The 16,904-nt window shown below is 43.9% G+C and overlaps 1 long non-coding RNA gene across 1 annotated transcript in view; it reads left to right on the top strand.

Moving 5' to 3' along the window:
- Positions 1-16,508, top strand: part of LOC112640697 (uncharacterized) — a 32,919-nt gene extending 16,411 nt beyond the window's left edge. The window contains exons 3-4 of the long non-coding RNA XR_003124153.3: positions 15,537-15,609; positions 15,718-16,508. This is a non-coding gene — a long non-coding RNA (uncharacterized LOC112640697). The remainder of the gene's footprint in view (positions 1-15,536; positions 15,610-15,717) is intronic.
- Positions 16,509-16,904: the final 396 nt, after the last annotated feature.

The raw sequence follows: 16,904 nt of genomic DNA, 5'->3' as shown, positions 1-16,904 counted from the left end.
AGAAAAAGTCTTTTAAACTTTTCACTGGGTTCAAAAGAGTGGGTTGATTTTATTAATTAAATTGCTTTGGGATTTAAACCTTTTTTGATTAGCTTCGTATTTTGAAGCTGCCGGTCAGATTTTCCCAGGGCTGGGGCAGTGGCACTTGGCCATGACATGTGTTTGGAAGGACAGTGACCCCTTTCAAGGATAGGCTGTTCCACTCTCCACGAAGATGGAGGCTGGGGAAGCTTTCCGTGAGTAAGAAACACAAATACGCTTTACATCTCAATCCCAGACATATACGCGTGATGTAACTGACATGAACGTTTTCTGAAACACCACCTAACCTCCTTCTGTGAGATGTTCTCACATTTTCCAATCCAGTGTTGTTTGCAGCGAGGACTGTGAACTGCTTATCACCAGCCAGGAAGGAAATAAGGGCAGAAATTAAGAGTAAGTGTTTACTGTATGAAAAGATGCTTGACATCATTAGCTATCAGGGAAATGCAAACGCAAACCACAAAGAGATATCACTTCATGCCCACGAGGACGGCTATAAGATAAGTGTTGATGAGGATGTGAAAAAATTGGTTGAGAATGGGAAATGGTACAGCTATTCGGGAAAACATGTGACGTTTCCTCAAAGAGAGAAGCACAGAATTCTATGACCTGGCCACTTTACTCCTGGGTGTATGTACTCAAGAGAAGGGAATATGTATGTCCACTCAAGAGCTTGTATGTGAATGTTCACAGCAGCATTATTCGTGACAGCCAAAAGGTAGGCACAACCCAGATGTCTATCGATTGATGAATGGGTCGACAGGATGGACTGGATCTACTCAATGGAATGGTACTGGGCCATAAAAAGAGCTGAGGTACTGATCAGTACTACAGTGTCAACATACCTTGAAAACACTATGCTAAAAAAAGAAGCCAATCATAAAAGATTACATACTGTATGATTCCATTTGCATGTAGTATCCAGAACAGACAAATCTCAAATAGAGAAAGTAGATTAGTGATTGCCAAGGGCTGCAGGAGAGAGGCTGGAGGGGAAGGGGACCGACTGCTAATGGGTGGAAGTCGTCTTTCAGGCATGATGTGAATGTTCCAAAATAGACTGTGGTGGTGAGGGCACAACTCTGAATATACTAAAAACCAATGAGTTGTGCACTTCAAAACCTGGATTGTACGGTGTGTGAATGACCTCTCAGTAGAGCTACTCAAGAGTAAGCGTTTTTGTTTGTCTGTTTGTGTTTTAACATTTTATTTATTGTTCATGAGAGACACAGAGAGAGGGGCAGAGACACAGGCAGAGGGAGAAGCAGGCTCCCCGCGGGTGGCCAGATGTGGGACTTGATCCCGGGACCCCGGAATCACTCCCTGAGCCAAAGGCAGACGCTCAGGCACTGAGCCACCCAAGTGTCCCAAGAGTAAGCATTTTTTTGTTTGTTTGTTTGTTTTTTAACTTTTATAGCAATTTGACATTGCTGTGACATCCAAGAGCATGATCCCTTTTCTACTAATTCATTTTTATTGCTTTATTACAGTTTACAAAAGTATCAGTCCATGACAGATTGGAATTTAAAAAAAAAGTCAGCTTGTGAATGACAGATCATTGGAAAAGCCCTGTTCTGATCTATTTCATTATTATTTTTTTAAGAATATAGTTTGAAAAAGTTAAGCTGATTTCATCATTTGCTGATGGCTTGTGACCTTGTCGTTTGAAAAAAATAGTGAAAAGTCCTGCTCCAGGGACCAGTGGCATGCAGGCAGGCAAAGTCCATCCCCTTCAAAGTTCTCACAAACCATCATAGGAGGTGGCACCTTCAAGGTAAACTAAAGGCCATATCCGTGACCTGACTTCTGCCCACCCTGCCCACCCCATCTATCAGACCCTCTGCTCCAGGCAACAACATGATTCCCAGAGCGGGCCAAACTCATTCAGACCCCAGCGCCTTTGCTGATACCGTGTCTCTGCTAGAATGATGACCCTCCAGTGCCACCCACCTGGAAATCACCACATTGTGCTCCAAGCTACAGCCCAGACATCATCTTGGGCCTGGCTTTCTCTCTTTGCTCCTCTTTCCCCAGGTCCACAAAAGCAATCGTTACACAGCATGGGCATCATATGCCTGCCGGTCCATCTGTCCCAGTAGACAGTCAACTTCCTGAGGAGTGATCTTTGGTTCACCTTTTTTTCTTTTTTTAGATTTTATTTATTTATTTATTTGAGAGCGAGAGAAAGCATGAACAGGGGGAGGAGCAGAGGGGAGGGAGAAGCTCTCCGATGACCAGGGAGTCTGAAAACAATGACAAGGGGCTCCTTGGTTCATCTTTGCATCCTGATACTCACCAAGGGGCATGATCACTGCCCGAAGCATAAGTGTGGGCTAGCTCACCTCAGTTTATATGAAAGCCAGGATACCCCTGTCTCTGACACCAAGGCGAAGAGCCCAGCAGAGTCCCTTTAAGTAAATGCCGCCCACTGCCCCCCATCCTTGGCCTGGGCACTCCCTTCCCTCGTGCCTCTGGGCACATCTCCTGGCACCATGGATTTCCAGTGACGCTTATACGTCTTGTCTTCCTTGCATCCTCTACCTTGGCACCAACTACGCCGGACCTCTCTGTTTCACACTGATCATCATATCTGGAGCTGCAGTCTGTACCATTCCCAGGCTTCTTTGACATGGGAAATTCTTACTTTGCACTGTGCCTTTTGAGGGCAAAATGTTAGTTTCTAAACATGTTACTCAAAAGAGGATCCTCCTCCCTGACCCTGCCCTGCCTCAATTTGGCCTGAGTTTTTATGTCCAGCTGGACCCAGGCTACTATTTACGATACATGGTATTATGTTAATCTTGTTTCTCTCTCTCTCTCCTTCCCTCTCTCTCTCTCATAAGCATGTGACCATTTAGTACTGTTAAAGTGTAAAACGTCAAATTACTCCCGAGGAGGTGAGCAGCATAAACAAATCAAGAGAGACAAGCTGATTAAAACATCACTGAGATGATTTAGAAAGGCAGAGAAAAGCAGGTGGAACTAAGCACCATTCGGCCAAGGTTTGGTACAGATTAGAAGTAACCTTCATTTCCAAGTGTCTGGGTAGCTCAGTCGGTTAAGCATTTGACTCTTGATTTCGGCTCAGGGTATGATCTCAGGGTCATGAGATTGAGCTCTGTGTCAGACCCCACTCTCAGTGTGGAGTTGGCTTGAGATTCCCCTCTCCCTTTCCCCCTCCTGCTCACTCTCTTTCTCCTTCTCTCTCTCTCTCTCTCTCTCTCAAAAAAAAAAAAAGAAGTAACCTTCATTTCATGAGTCTGTGTCTCTACCACACACACTACAAGGCATCATCATACATTATTCGAGAGCAGGGGCTCTGGGAATGGAACATGTGGATGCGTATACCAGCTCTACTGTTTCCCAGCTGTATGATGCTGGCCAGGTTACTGAACTTCTCTGTGCTCCTCTTTCCTTCCTGTGAAACGGGGGTAGCAACTCTGTGTATCCCATAGGGCTGATGTGAGAATGAAATGAGTTAACACAAAAGGGCACATAGCAACAGTGCCTGGCTTATTATGACAAGTGTTCAATAACTTTAGAGCTGGTCTTCTTTTTTCCCTTCTTTAAAAAGATTTTATTTGAGAGAGAGAGAGAGAGAGAGAGAGAGAGAGAGCACAGAGGGAGAGGGAGCAGACTCTCCGCTGAGCAGGGAGTCCCACGCGGGGCTCGATCCCAGGACCCTGAGATCATGAGATCATGACCTGAGCCAAAGGCAAATGTTTAACCACCTGAGCCACCTAAGGGCCCCTGCTGGTGAGCTGGTCTTGAGTACTTTGACCCCATCAGAGCTAAGGATGGGAGCAAGACAGGACCGGGGTGGAAATTGACTTCTGGCGCATGCTGCACCTTTGCCAGCCCTGCCTTAGTAGTAGACACTTGATACCTTGTTTAATTCTTACAGTCACTCTATGAGGTACATTGTGTTACCCTAGTTTACAGCACAGTTAGGCTTAGAAATGTTAGAACAGGAAGGGAAAAAAAAAGCAAAGAAATTACTGTGTGAAGTAGGGCAAAACAACAAACGATTTCGGGTTCTGTCAACAACTTTTCTCACCCAAGATCAAAGTGGAAATTAGTAGGAGGTGATGCTTGCTTACCCATCTAAGGTTGTGAAAATGCTGGCAGAGCTGGTTTCCAAAACACATCCCTGTTCTAGTTGTATATCTGGCCCACATAGCTTCTCCATGTAGCTGTTAAGCGTCTGAAGAACTCTGTTGAGAAGGGAATTGCAATGTTTCCAGTTTATGGCTGGGAAAGTGAGCCATCTCTGGGGGCCCGTGAGCAAAAGAGAAGTGCCTGCAGCTGAGGCATGAGCACTGACCATGGACCACAGACAGTCCTCCCTGCTCCCCACCCTCACAGATGTAATGCTATCATCAGTTCGGATCTCTGCACAGACCCTGGTGGTTCTTCAAGGGAGAACACTCCCATGCTCTCCATGTCACAATCCAGAAAACTCCACAGATGGGCCTCTACACACAGGTCATCCTGCTAGCACATCTGGGTTGGAAGGTGACGATCAAGTCACCTTTTCACAGTTGTCTCCCCTCCTGGTGGCAGCTCTGGGGGGCCTTTCCCACCAGTGGTCCTCAGGTCAGCTTGTCAGAGAGGCTCTCATAATCTTGGGTCTGAGAAAGTAGTATTGAAGTATTGGGTATTGATCCCTTTCCTCTCAGTGCACATTCATTAAATTGAATTCCGTTGACTCTGATTCCAATCCCACGAATTTCTCATGAGTCACATAAAATCTGAACCTGCCTATGGCAATTCGAATAACTTTTCCTCCCTCCTTACAGATGACTTTGAATCATCTGTAGAAATTGCTCAACTGGGGAGTTATAAATGGAAATCCAAACTTTCTTAGTTAAGTCTATGTTTCATCCAGAGATGGTTTCATTGTTTTGTTACCTCCATCCCCCTCTAGGTCCCACTCAACGTCTAGCACTTTGAGACTGGGAAAGATTTTTCTTTTCATTGTTATACCTCCATTGTCCCACATAGGACTGGCACATAGTAGAAGTTAAACAAATATTGGCTTGATGGATGGAGGTGTAGATGGATGGCTGGAAGGACAGATGATGGATGGATGAATGGCAAGATAGGCCTACCATCGATCTGCGGCCAGGTAGATGGACAAGAACACAGGATTGACAGTGCTGCATTGTGATGCAGTCATTAGCTACTTTCTCATGAGCTACTTTCTCACGAGGATGTTGGTGGACTAAATGTTTGCTTAGCTAACCTGGCAGAAAAATCTTGGCTATTGATTGGTTTTGAAAAACAGACATGTGAGATCTTAACTTACACATTAACTAATTGCTTTTCCTTGTTACCACTTGGTTGGCTTTGTTTTTCAGTAATGATATGCATTTCAAATACATATGATTAACATCCTTTGAAGGACCTCAGGCCAGGAAGCCATAGGAACTGTCCAGACTAGAGTCTATGCCACAGATCTGGTACCTTTCTGGCCCCAGCATGCCCCAATACCCCCTAGGAGGGGCCCCTGTGTTTCTGCACCGACTCCAAATTCCCAGACCTAAGAATATAATTTCTGCCCCTCTGGGGACACCCTCCTCCTCATGAGAGTTAGAGAGCTTGCAAGAGTGAGCAGGCTGGACAGACAGTCTACTGGGAGGGCTATGGGCAAATCCTCCTACTGCCTGTTAATAGTGGACTTGGGCAGCAAACCTGTTAGAGGAAGTGCGCTCTGTTCCTGCTGTTGTCTTGCTAACCTACTCAACTAGACCTGGCAATCAAACCTTTGTGTGCTCTCCTCTCCCCGCTGAGTCGGATGTCCTTAAAGCAGGAGGACCCTGCCAGCGGCCCCATGGCTGTTCCTGCTCTAACCCCCTTCCCTTTCTCTGGCTTCTCATCACCCAGGCTTATCTTCTGCCTGGATCCTGCCTAGTTCTGCCAAGGCCCCATGTATGATTAGTTAGTTCTAACTGACAGAATATTCTGGCTAGTAGCAAGCTAAAATCTTCCTAATAGGAATTCCACCTCTTGGTCCTATTTCCACCCCCTGGGGCAATATTGAATACTCCATCTTCTGCGTGAGGGTCCTTCAGGCTTTTGAAGACAAGTAATGTGCCCCCTTAACACTTCTCCACTCGAGGCTGACAGCTCCAGTTTTGGCAACAGTTGCTTGGGGTTCTTGCTTTTCCAGACCCTCACCATTCTAGACATTTTCTAGTTTGTTAACTTTACTCTGGAAAAATCTTTCAGAAGACTGACAAACTATCCCAGATTGAAGGAGACTAAGAAGACATGACAAGTAACTGCCATGTGAGAGCCTGGACTGGGTTCTGGACCAGAAAAGGGAGAAGAGTGAGCCAATTGACTCAATTTGAATAGCATCTGTAAATTAGCTAAGGATATCAATGTTAACATCCTGGTTTTGATCATTGTACTATGGTTGTGTACGATGTTAACATTTGGGGAAGCTGGGTGGAGGGTGTATAGGAATGCTTTTGCAACTTTTTTGAAAGTCTAATATTCTTTCTAAATAAAAGTTAGAAAGTAGTCTTTCAGATGTTGTGTTGGATTTGCAAAGTATCAGTTGATCTAGTTGACTGGAGAGTGCTGGTGAGGTCTGGGCTGGTCAGACAGTGCCTCTGCTCGTGTCTTGTTGCTCATCTGCTAGTCTACCCTGTGGTCAGCACAGTGCCATGCCTGCAGCTCCTGCCTGGTCGGCTCCAGGGTCTCTGACTGCTCAGTCTAGAAGGGCTTCATTGGGAAGGAACAGTTGGGAATCTCAAGGCTGCTCATTTTGTATTTCCTGTATTCTGGGCATTTTCCTTGGGAACCCTTCCCTCACCAGTACATGTACCTCGTCATTCTTATGTCTCAAAGTTAACCATGAATTGTCTGGTTTCCCCAGTAAACACTTTGATAACTTATATGAAAATTATTTTAACCATTGGTAAGGAACTTGATTACAGAGTTAATTGTTATTAGTGAATCTGTATCAATGTGGTCTAAAATTGTATTGCCTTTTTGAGTAACCAAGGCATATCGCTGTCTCCTTTTAAGCTGGGATCAACTGTAAATGTCTAGAAATTTTCCCATATGAGTTGTTCTCAATACAGATCTCCTGCAGTTCACTTTTGCACGATAACTTTTTGAACCCTAACTTTACATCTTTTCCCCATAAAATTTCATTCTAGATATCTTGACTGATTTGGATGTGGGATCTGCCATCTCTCATCTTATCCCTACCAACTCTATATTACTTATATATTTAATAAGAACACATTCCAAGTCTTATCCAAGTCACTATAAAGGACCGAGAGGCGTGCCATCTTCAGTGGGTCGACATCAATCGGTCCAAAAGAGTGCTCAGCTAGCTAATAAACTCTCATACTTGTGGCTATCATCTAACCCACATTTCTCTGGTTTATCCACAAAAATATTCTAAGACGTTGTCATTTTAGCATTTTCTTGATTTATCAGAACAGATAAGACAACAGCTTAATAATCTGGAACTGGCATAACTTGTTTTACCAGACTGGAATTCAAATAAGATTCAAATCATTTCTTACTTTCCAGATTCATATCTCGAATCCCTACATGCCCAAATCAATTTGTTTCTAGGACAGCCACAATAATGTACCACAAGCTTGATGGCTTAAAGCAATAAAAGTGGATTCTCTCACAGCTGAAAGACGAGAAGAAAAAAAAAAAGAAAAAAAAAAAAGGCCAGAAGCCTGAAATCAAGGTGTTGGCAGGGTTGGTTCCTCCTGGGGGCTCTGAGGGAAGATCTGTTCCATGCTTCTCTTCCAGTCTCTGGTGTTTCTTAGCAATCCTTGGTGTTCCCTGGCTTGTCGTGTTTCACTATGATTTCTGCCTCCATGGTCACGTGGCCTTCTTCCCTGGGTGTCTCTGTGGGTCCTTCTCTCATCTTATAAGAATACCAGTTGTATTAGATTTAGGGCCTACCCTAATCCAGAATGATCTCATCTTCATTATATCTACCCTGACCTTGTTTCCAAATAAGTTCATGTTATGAGGTTTCAGATAAACCTGAATTTGGGGGGCAGGGGGTGGGGGGGAGAAATACTGTTCAGCCCAGGACACCAACTCAATGAAAACCGCTATCCCCTGCTGCCCGTGTGCGCTGTGCAGCGAGCGCAGAGCTGGGGGACCAGGCTCCCCGCCGCCCCCGGAGCTGCGAACCGCAGGCCGCACCTGCCGCACCCCACCCAGGCCGCGCTCCAGCCCTGCTCTCTGGCGCCCCGAGCTTCCTCGCATCGTGCTCACACAGGACCGAGCCACGCGGGGCTCTTCCTCCGGGTCCTCGGCTGCGGAGGGTGCATCAGCCTCAGCCACACACTATGCTGGCAAATAATCAAGGGACATTTGACATCTCCCCTTGGGCGCCGTTAGGTGCCCTCTGGGAGGTGGGGGGCTCTTGGCTGGTTCAGCCCGAGAACATCCAACAGTATTTAGCCTCAAGGCCGAGAGGTGGGTCCTGACCCTTCTCGGCCCGGGCTCCTTGTATCTGTGCAAATCTGTCCAGTTGCTTCCAGCAACCAGCGAGGCAGGCCAAAACTACGGAGAACGGCGTTTGTCAAGCTGTAGGCCAGCGGGAACGTTCAGTTACATCGTGTTGTCGGGGTGACGGCACCCCGCTGCCTACAGCTGTATGACTGAAGGAACCATTCACTCGTGACATCGTTGTAGGAACAAGGGCGTCCTCCGAGGTGATCTGCTGCCTCCGCCTTGCTGGCTGCTGTCCTTGAAACGGTAGCTTATCAAGGTAGGAAGATGGGAAATTCCGCTCTCTACTATCCCATCACACTTGTGGTTCACGTTTGTGCCATGAATCAATGTCACGTCTGGAAGTCAGAGGTACTTAAACTTAACCCAAATGCACATTCTTTCCCTTTTTGAAAACTAAGAAACATCTTGTGTTTCCCTGGCTATTGGCTTCTTTCCCAAATTTCTCAGAATTCATGGACAGTGGCTCTGTAATCTTATCTCCAAGTTCTGATGAGATTCCTCTGAAGCTGAAGCTTGTGTAATTTCGCCAGATGCTCCCACACCTCTTCTCTTTTTTTTTTTTTTTTTTTTTTTTCCACACCTCTTCTCTGATCTTAGGCTTGATATTCTTCTTCTGGAATCTGCCTTTACACTTCTAGTTTGAGAATTACTACTCTTTTTATTTTTTTTTAAGATTTTATTTATTTATTCATGAGAGACACACAGGCAGAGGGAGAAGCAGGCTCCTCGCAGGGGAGCCCGATGTGGGACTCGATCCCAGGACCCCGGGATCACAACCTGAGCCAAAGGCAGACGCTCAACCACTGAGCCACCCAGATGCCCCAAGAATTACTATTCTTGAGAAAAACATTATGTGTTAAAAAAATTATGCCCCTTCCACTAAGTGTGGGGCCTGGTTCTTCCTTGTTATTTTTCTTGCTCCAAATCATTTTCTAAATCAGGCTTTCTGTGGTCTTAGGCATTTGTTGAAGGCTCAGCTCATTTTACACATTAGTATTCTTGACACCAGCCTCACAGGTTTGTGCTTTTTGGCATTTGTTTTTGGCCGTCTGCCTCCTCCCACTGTTAGACATGCTCTTTGAAATTCTGGACTCACCCTGTATTAGCAGTGGTTTCTTTAAATGACCCCTCGTCCTCCACTCTACTTTCTTTCTCAGCGAGGTTATTAGTTTACTCCTCACTCCGCAAATGCTCCTGTCACCCCCTCACATGTCAGGCAGGGTACTAGGCACTACTGATTTACCAGAGAACAGCCAGATGTGGTCCCTGCTCTTACAGATTCAGGGAAACAGACGGTATTCAAATATTCAAGCAAATAGTGTAAAATTGCAACTCTGATAACTGTGAAGAAGAGGTACAAAGCACTCTAAGAATTTATGAGTTTTGTTTTTTTTTAAATCTAGTCTAAGATGCAAAAAGGGATCACTGAATTAGTATCTAAAAGATGAAGAGGAAATGTTTACTGAGGTCAAAAAGAAAGAAGAAAACAATTCAATTAAAAAATGAGCAAAAGAGGAATGCCTTGTTGGTTCAGTTGGTTGAGCAACCGACTCTTGATTTCAGCTCAGGTCCTGGTCTCAGGGTTGTTAAGATTGAGCCCCACATTGGGCTCCATGCTCAGCACAGAGTCTGTCCCTCTCCTTCTGCTCCTCCCCATGCTCTCTCTCTCATAAACAAACAAACAAACAAACAAACAAGCAAACAAATAAATAAAACCTCTTTAAAAAATGAGCAAAAGGCATCTGGGTGGCTCAGCAGTTTGGCATCTGGGTGGCTCAGCAGTTTGACACCTGCCTTTGGCCCAGGGTGCGATCCTGGAGTCCCAGGATCCAGTCCTGCGTCGGGCTCCCTGCGTGGAGCCTGTTTCTTCCTCTGCTTGTGTCTCTGCCTCTCTCTCTCTCTCTATGTCTATCATGAATAAATAAATAATTTTTTTAAAAAATGAGCAAAAGATCTGAATAGATACCTCATCAAAGAAAATATACAGATGGTGAATGGCATATAAAAAGATGCTCAACATCACAGTCATTAGGAAATCGCAAATGAAAACAATTTGATACCACTATACACCCATTAGAATGGCCAAAATCCAAAGCACTGACAATGTCAAATGCTGACGAGGGTACAGAACAGCAGGAGCTCCCCTTGCTAGTTGGAACGCAAATGGCACCACTATTTGAGAAGATAATTTGGCAGTTTCTTATAAAACTAAACATACTCTTACCATAGGATCCAACAGTTACACTCCTTATAATTTGCCCAAATGAGTTGGAGACTTTGTCCACACACACACACACACACACACACACACACACAAATGTTTATAGCAGCTTTATTCATAATTGCTAAAACTTGGAAGCGACCAAGATGTCCTGCAGTAGGTGAGTAGATACATAAACTGTGATATGTCCAGACAATGGAATACTATTCAGCACAAAAACTATGGAAGAAGAAGAAAAAAATCAGTGGTTGCTAAGGGTCTGGCAGAAGGAGAGTTGAATAGGTAGGACACAGAGAATTTTTAAGGCAGTTAAACTATTCTGTATGATACCATAAGGGTGGATATTTATAATTATACATTTATGCAAATCCGTAGAATGTACAACACCAAGACTGAGCCTTAATGTAAGCAATAGACTTTGGTTGATGGTAATGTGTCAATATTGATTCATGAAGTGTAGTGTAAAAAGTGTACAATCCATTGTACATTTGGTGTGGAATTTTGGTGTAGGAATTTGGTGTGGGATTTTGATGGTAGAGGAGGCTGCTTGTGTGTGTGTGTATGTGTGTGTGTGTGGTAGGGAAAGACAGGATATATGATAAATCTCTGTACTCTCAATTTTACTGTAAACCTAAAACTGCTCTGAAAAATAAAGTTTATTATTTTTTTAAAGGCAAGAGGAGGAGTGTTCCAGGAAGAAACTAGCACATTCAAAGGTCCTGTGGCACAGGGAGACTTGAGGATCACGTGGGCCCAAAGAAAGGCCCACAACAGTGAATGGAAAAAATGAGACAGGGCAGGTGGACCTGGTAGAGCTGGAAAGACAGGTGATGGCCCAACTCTGCAGAGCCCAGTAGGCTGTTAAAGCTGTTTTTCTTTATCCTGAAAGCTCCAGGAAGCCATTGAGTGGTTTTAGGGTGTGGAAGTGGGATAGGGATGGCAAGAATACGATCAGATTTGTATTTCAAAACAATCACTCTGGCTGCAGTGTAGAGGGTAAAGAACACGTTGAAACTGTGGAAGGTGCAGAGCTGGCAGGAAGAGGCCAGTTGGGGAGCTGAAGCTACAGCTCCACTGCAAAATAAAGGTAGCCTGAGCAAGAGCGGGTGGGTGATGTGGGGATGAGAAGAAAGGCCAAGGCAAATTTGGGATGTCATATGGAAAGTACTTGGAAGGGGATGAAACATACGAAGGAGGGGGAGGAGAGACTGGCCAAGCATGCTTCCTTGATTAATCTGTGATAGTATAATGAGAATTTTATTTCTGGAGATTTACGTCCTTGTTTAACCACATTCTCCTTTGAACTTTCTGACTCATGCAAATTTCCCAACTGGCCAAAATCTGCTTTCCTTAAGTGAAGTGAACATGGCGAAATATGTCCTACTGGCCCAAGTCCCTTTTGTACCATAAAGGGCTCCCTGATATCACTTCTACATTGTAAACCAATATTGATACATGTAGAATTAGGTCCAGCAACAGAGCTCATCATGTCTCTTCTACTTTCAGAGAGTTGAGTTCATAAAGCAAATTAAATATTCTTGAGGGGACCCCTGGGTGGCTCAGTGGTTGAGTGTCTGCTGTCAGCTCAGGTCGTGATCCCAGGGTCCCAGGATTGAGTCCCCCCATTGTACTCCCTGTATGGAGCCTGCTTCTCCCTCTGCCTGTGTCTCTGCCTCTCTCTCTCAGTCTATGTCTCTCATGAATAAATAAATAAATCTTTAAAAAACAATAACAACAACATTCTTGGGCCGTCCACGGAGGGAGGGCATGGTCACCTACCTATACAATAGTTACCACGTACTAGGAGTTGTTCTGAGTGTGTCATTAGCTCACTGAGTTTCCCCAAAGCTCAGTGGAGTAGATATAATTATCATCATTTTACAGTTGGGGAAACAGAGACACAAAGAGTTTAAATAATTTGCTTGTCTACACACAGCCAGGATTGGAACTCTGGCTCTGGAGCCCTTGCTCTAAGCCATTACTTGAATTGCCTCTCAAATAAAGTCTTTCTGCAGCATCTTTCAAACTAATCCTAGAGAGAGAAATCCTTTTGCCTCTTAGGTCTCAGAAGTGGAGGATGGAAGTCTGCAGGTGCCTGTTCTATGGGGAAAAGAACAAAGCTGACCTGCAGGGTAATCTGAAATGCGAGATGGGAAGGGATAGAGAGATAAAAAGAGACAGAGCAATAGGCAGAGATTGGCCAGAAGAAAGAAAGAGATCTAAAATGTCTGCAGGAAACTACTGTGGCCAAAGTATGCAAAACAGCCAACACCAGCATCTCTCAAGGACGGTTGGCTCTTTTCCTGATAGTCAGAAGGTGAATGTCAATTTTCAGGGAGGCATGAGGAAAACAAAAGATGGACATCTGTTTCCTGAGACACAGGGCTAAAAGCCAGGTAGCTGGGGAGCTGGACTTGCCTTGAAGAGTTTGGCAAAGACAAAGACAGGCATGAGCCTTGTTTGACACTATGGTTCTTAACCAAGAGTACGTAGCTGGCCTTTGGGGAAGTACTTTAAAATTCTTGCATCAAGGGCACCTGGGTGGCTCAGTGGTTGAGTATCTGCCTTTGGCTCAGGGGCGTGATCCCAGGGTCCTGGGATCGAGTTCCACATCGGGCTTCCCGCAGGGAGCCTGCTTCTCCCTCTGCCTGTGTCTCTGCCTCTCTGTGTGTGTCTCTCATGAATGAATAAATAAATAAAATCTTAAAAAAAAACAAAAACAAATTCTTGTATCATCCCTACAGAAACTCTTAGAATGGGGTTGGTTCCAGGCATTTGTATTTTTTAAAAGCTTCCCAAGTGATTCCCATCTTTTGTTTTCTTCATGCCTAGGTTAAGACCTATTGGTCTAAAGACATATAGCTGATGCTCATGAGAAGTCTCCAGGTGAAATTTTTACTAAGTGTTTAAGAGATAAAAGGGAAATTCTTTTTTTTTTAATTTTTATTTATTTATGATAGTCACAGAGAGAGAGAGAGAGGCAGAGACATAGGCAGAGGGAGAAGCAGGCTCCATGCACCAGGAGCCCGATGTGGGATTCGTTCCCGGGTCTCCAGGATCGCGCCCTGGGCCAAAGGCACGCGCCAAACTGCTGCGCCACCCAGGGATCTAAAAGGGAAATTCTTTTTTTTTTTTTAAGGGAAATTCTTGAGCATGGATGTCAAGCAGGGCGACGAGGTGGGGTGGGGCGGGGGTTATAATTAATTTGACCTGAAGAAGTTTGGGCTATTGTCCTTGAATTTATCCATCTGGATTCCAGGTGGGTCACCTGTGTTTCATGAGGCAGAAATGGCCTGACACCATCTTAACACAGTCTAGAGAATGAGACCAGCAAAAGTGGGTGTCCCCATAAGAAAGGCTCAGGTCCCACATTCCTCAAACACTTGCCTTCACCATGAGTGGGATTTGATCACCACAAACCCAGGCGTTGAACTATCACTCCTGAACTAAGGGTAAAACTGGAATGATTATGGATGCTTTGAAGAATAAATAGTTAAAAGGGCATTTTGTCAGTTACTATTCTATCCACCTTTCCTGTTCGAATGTACAATTCTTTTTAAGAATAAACATGCTTCCCTCCTCTTAAGACTCTTAGGAAGAAAATGAAAGAAAAGGGCTTTGGAAGGGTATTGGCAATCACACAATAGATACAATAAAACTATATAAAAAGGAGAGCAAAAAAAAAAAAGAAAGAAATATGGGATTCAGGTTCTGGGTATGCTTTGGGGTGCTTTCATTTTGAATGCTAGGTGTGGGGGTACTTTTTCCATTATCAAAATAACCAGCAAACAGACCAAATAAATAAATAGAAGTGGCCATGCATGAAGGATGATGATCAACTTGATTCTCTGCATGTAAGGAGCAATTTAGAAAGAAATCAAAGCTAGATACATAGGGAAAATTCACCTGCACGTAATCCCACCACCCACAGGGTAACGATTATCATTAACTTTCTCTTTTCTAGGTTTTTAAAATACATACATATATATATATATCTTAAATCATATTATATCTATGATCTTCTCTTTTTTATTCTCATTTTAATGTGTATACTAGAAGGCAAAACAAAGTTCCAAACACTGAAAGCAAAAAATGCACAAAAAGGCTCTGACAGGCATTACACAATGATCCAGATTTTGTAAAACTTGGTGTTGAACATGGGGATTGCATGATCATTTTTCTAGAAATTGAGTCTCCTGGTTTTTGTTTTTAAGTAATAGACTTTGTTTTTTTTAAGGAGCCTATTTTATTTGTTTATTTTTAAAGATTTTATTTTTAAGTAATCTCTACACCCAACATGGGGCTCAAATTCACAACTGCAAGATCAAGAGTCGCATACTCCACCAAGTGAGCCAGCCAGGCGCCCCACTTTATTTATTTATTTATTTATTTATTTTTGAGCAGATTTAGGTTCACAGCAAAATTGAGCAGAAAGTACAAACGTCCTCCTCTTTTTACTTAACATCAGGGCACACAAATATTTTCATTTCATTAAAAGCTTCTCAGAAACAAACTTTTTACTGTCAACAAAATGTTTCCTTATATGGATGTCATATGGTTTACTTAGCCTTACCGCCACTGGACATTAGGGTTGTTTCCAGTTTTTTGGTGGTATAAGTAGAGTGGTAATGAACATTTTTGTGTATAAATTCCACCCACACACATATTTAGCATTATTTCTTTGGGACAGATTATTAGAATCATTGAAAGAACCAATATGAACGTTTTAAGGCATATTTTATCAAACTACCAACTTTCTTTTCAGAAATTTTGTGCAAATGTACACCTTTACCAGAAGAATTTGAGAGGATCTACTCACTACACTCTTAGCAGCTGTGGTACGTAGAAAAATACACTGTCCCACCCCTCGTGCCAAGATGTCCCCTTTAATCTCTGGAACCTGAGTAGGTCACCTTATATAACAAAGGAGCATTGTTGCTTCCCAGATGATCTTGAGATGGGGCGATTACCCTGGATTACCCAGATGGGTCCAATATAATCACAAGTATCCTTAGAAGTGAAAGAAGGAGGCAGAAGAGAACCAGAAAGACAGCTGAGTGAGAATGACTCAGCCCTAGGTTGCTGATTTTGAAGAAGGAAGAGGCCATGAGCCAAGGAATGTGGGAGAGGTCTGGAAGCTGGAAGAGGCAAGGAAAGTATTCTCCCCTAGACCCTCCAGAAGGAACACGACCCTGGTGACACCATGATCTTAGCCAAGAAGATATGTTGGACTTCTGACTATAGAAATATAAGTGAATACATTGGGTTATTCTAAGTCACTAAGTTTTTTAGTGATTTGTTAGCCCAGCAATAAAACTGTATTGGGTATCTTCATTTCATTTCATTCCGGTGGGATTTTTTTTTTTATTTTTTATTTTTTATTAATGATAGTCACAGAGAGAGAGAGAGAGAGGCAGAGACACAGGCAGAGGGAGAAGCAGGCTCCATGCACCGGGAGCCCGACGTGGGATTCGATCCCGGGTCTCCAGGATCGCGCCCTGGGCCAAAGGCAGGCGCCAAACCGCTGCGCCACCCAGGGATCCCATTCCGGTGGGATTTAATGCCATTTTAATTTGCATTTGTTTGATTTTCTGGGCAGAGCACATCTATTGTTCTGTATACCCAGAAAAGACTCTTCTGGGAAATGCATCTTCTCCTCCCTTATAAACAGGTAGTCCAAAATCAAGTCGGATCCCCAACCAGTTTAAGCCATTCAGAGCCTTTCTTTGTAATTAAAAATTTTAGGATTAGAGAATACAAACCCTATCCTTCGGTATTGGTGCGGAAAGAGGTGAGTCACAGCAGCTGCCAGGGGCATGTTTCTGCCATCAGCACAAAGCCTGTCGGAGAGAATGACACTGACACACAGAGAAAAGCAAGGCAGAGGGGCAGGGAGAAGTCTCTGCAGGATTGGTAGGCTGCATGCCTGATCTTCTGGCTGGGTGACGCTTCCAATAAATGTCTCTTTTGCAGAAATTAGCTTGAGTTGTGTTCCTGTCACTTACCACTACAAGAAATACAGAAACTGGAACCTGAACTGGGGTGTGGAATTTTCTTTTTAAGATTTTATTTATTTATTCATGAGAGACACACAGAGAGAGGCAGAGACACAGGCGGAGGGAGAAGCAGGCTC

Source organism: Canis lupus, chromosome 6 (assembly GCF_003254725.2).
Source record: "Canis lupus dingo isolate Sandy chromosome 6, ASM325472v2, whole genome shotgun sequence".
Lineage (NCBI taxonomy): Eukaryota > Metazoa > Chordata > Mammalia > Carnivora > Canidae > Canis > Canis lupus.
This window is presented reverse-complemented; position numbering and strand designations above follow the sequence as displayed.